The sequence below is a fragment of the Acomys minous genome (genome assembly GCF_964271855.1).
Source record: "Acomys minous genome assembly, chromosome: 1".
Classification (NCBI taxonomy): Eukaryota; Metazoa; Chordata; class Mammalia; order Rodentia; family Muridae; genus Acomys; species Acomys minous.
The window spans coordinates 102,323,491-102,326,506 of NC_140483.1; positions in this window are offsets into that span (position 1 = coordinate 102,323,491).

Consider the following 3,016-nt stretch of genomic DNA (forward strand, 5'->3'; position numbering starts at 1 on the left):
ATGTGTGTTTGTGTGTGTGTGTGTGTGTGTGTGTCTGTGTGTGTGTGTATGTGTGTATGTGTGTGTGTGTGTGTGTGTGTGTGAGAGAGAGAGAGAGAGAGAGAGAGAGAGAGTGTTTGTGTGTGTGTGTATGTGTGTGTATGTGTGTATGTGTGTGTGTGTGTGTGTGTGTGTGTGTGTGTGTGTGTGTGTATCGTGCCTGCAGGTACCCAAGGATTGTCTGAAGAGATTGTTATATTCTTACTTTTTCCCCAAATGGTTTTAAAAATGTTACTTATGCATATGTGTGCATGTTAGGTATGTGCTGGTGTCTAAGAAAAACAGAAGAGGGTCTCAGATGTCCTGGAATTGGAGTTTAAAACATTTATAAGCTGTGGGAAGTGGTGTTGGGAACTGAACTCTGGTCCTTCGTAAGAATAGCAAACACTCTCAACCACTGAGCAATCATTCCAGCCATAAAATTATTTTTTTTAACAATAGTTCACAAATCAGTGACAAATGCATACCAGTTATATTTTTCATTTAAATACTGATAATTCAATGAGCCATAATTTATAATAATAAACAATGCAACAGTTGAATGACTATGGAAACAATGAGTAGATAATTAAGGCTTCAAGGAATATACTCTAAAATATACAGTAGGGTGATAGTATATCCTGTGAACTCCATTTCCTACATTTGATGCATTCATAACATCCAATTGGACATAAAAAAAAATCTTGGACCACTATAGAGAGTGGCCTTAATCAAGAAACCACAAGGCCATAGTTTAAGGTAACTTTCTATCTCCAAGAGATGCCAGGATCCCCAAATTAGTACTCCTGGAAAACTGCATTGAATAATCCAGCCCTTGTTCACGATTTATTCAGTGAGTTTCAGTCATGACCTTCATATAACACTGCTCTATTGGCAATAAAGAGACAAAGAAATAAGTTCATGTACACCACACAGACACAGAAAACACATACACATACACACACAGTGTCATTGCTGACAAAAATGTACATTCTGTGAGACAGTAAAATCTTTAGTTCTGGGCTACAGAATCTGAAAGAGAGTGAGCACATCACCATTCTCTTTTTTGTGTGCTTATTTACTTTATATTCCATCTTCCTTCAGGCAGGACACAGCGGGATCTGCTCCATCTCTGATCCCTAACTTTCTGCTTCATCCTTCCAGGCACATCAGTTTAAAATGTGATTTTTTTTGTGGGGACTTTATTAAGCTTCTTTCCTCTCTTCTGCTTGGTGGGCAGGAGCAGAAATGTGCCATGGGACATTGACTGAAACGGGTCCTCCATAAGAATATGTGCTACGGCAGAGACACTGAAACAGCACTTTAAAAGAGGCCCTCAGAGATAGATTCATGGGGATCCAGTGCCAAACTGAGGGGTCATCCCCAGTTCTGTTGGAATTAGAGGAGCAAGCAGCGATTGTTCCTGTGTGGAATCTGGGGTCATGAACATCCCTCACAAGACTGGAAAACCAAACTGTAATTGCTTTTCTGTCTGAACAAAGGCTGCTCAGGGCTTAAATGATAATCAACTATTTTCAATGAGTTAGTTTCTACTGGAATAAAGGGAGTTAAATTTCTACCAACAGAGAAAGTCACGGGTCAGTGTGAACTCAGCACATGACCTACTTGATGGAACAAATGATGTGGTTACTTCCTCCACCATTTTCTTCATGTGCCCTTAAAGCAACAGCACCAACTATGGACACTATGCACACTTACCTACTCCTGCTTCTTTCAATGGCTCCTTCCCCAGCAACTGCATTTGGTGAGCTCAGTTAAAATTGCTTATAAGGCACATAGACCCCATGTATACAGACCATGAAATTTCTTATTATTATTTGCCCTTGTATGTTTTAGGCCCACATGCCTAGTCAACATATACTGTCTCCTGATTTATCCATGCTAACCTAACTCAGATATTCTTTTTGAAAAGCTACTTATTTTCTGAGATTATGATGAAGTTACATCATTTCCTCTTTTTCCTTCTCTCCCTTCAAATTCTCCCGTAGGGCACTCTTGTTCTACTTCAAATTCATGGCCTCTTTTTGCAGTAATTGTTGTTCTAAATAACCCCCCCAACACACACACACACACACACACACATGCTCATGCACACATCTTCCTAATACATAAGTGTATCCTGCACAGGCTGTATGTTTTCAGTGAGACGGCTGCACATATGCAATACAGTCTGCATGTCACTATTGCTGTGTTCTAAGGTCATAATATTTACTATATTAAGTTGAGTGTGTAATAACACATGTCTATGGTATTTGGTTTTGTTTTGTTTTGTTTTGTTTTTACTAAATCTTAATGAGGATTTAAAGTTTCCCGGCTATGTCAGCACTATGTCAGCAGCCATTGACTTCTAGCTCTTGGCTGGATAGACCTGAGACGCTCAAGTGAATTTTGAAACAGCTGAGGCCCAAGGTCTGGGGAAACACAGTTGACAGCTGGGATGTAAGCAGTAGCACGCTGAGGACTAGAGTGGCTGCTGCCAATGGACAGCTACAATAACCTGGCTGAGGGGCATCAGCCTCCTAGTAGGATGCGGATGCTATCTCTTCACGCTTTCTCTTTCTACTTGACATATCTAGGTCTCTTTTTCTGTAGCTGAGATAGGATGCTCTTTTCTCTGCTTCAGATCTTCCTGCCATATCTGTTTCCATTCTTGCTTTTGTTTCCATGCTTTAACTGTAGAGAGAAAGATGAGGTTGATATCATCCCTTTGAGACCTTTTCTGTGTTCAGTGTTCTCTAGATTACGGACCTGGATCTAAGTTACATGTGTATATTACGAAGATGCTCTCTGAATCATGCTTATCTCCTATCTCAGTTGAGAAATGAAATACAGCCTGACATAAATTTATTTAGAGAGGTGGAAGCCAAAAGACATATGTAAGGAAAATAGTTTCAACCCCACAAGGAATCTAGACTTCCCTGATTCATATAATTGTTAAAAAATTGGTCGATTTCCATGACACATAAGGCTCAATATT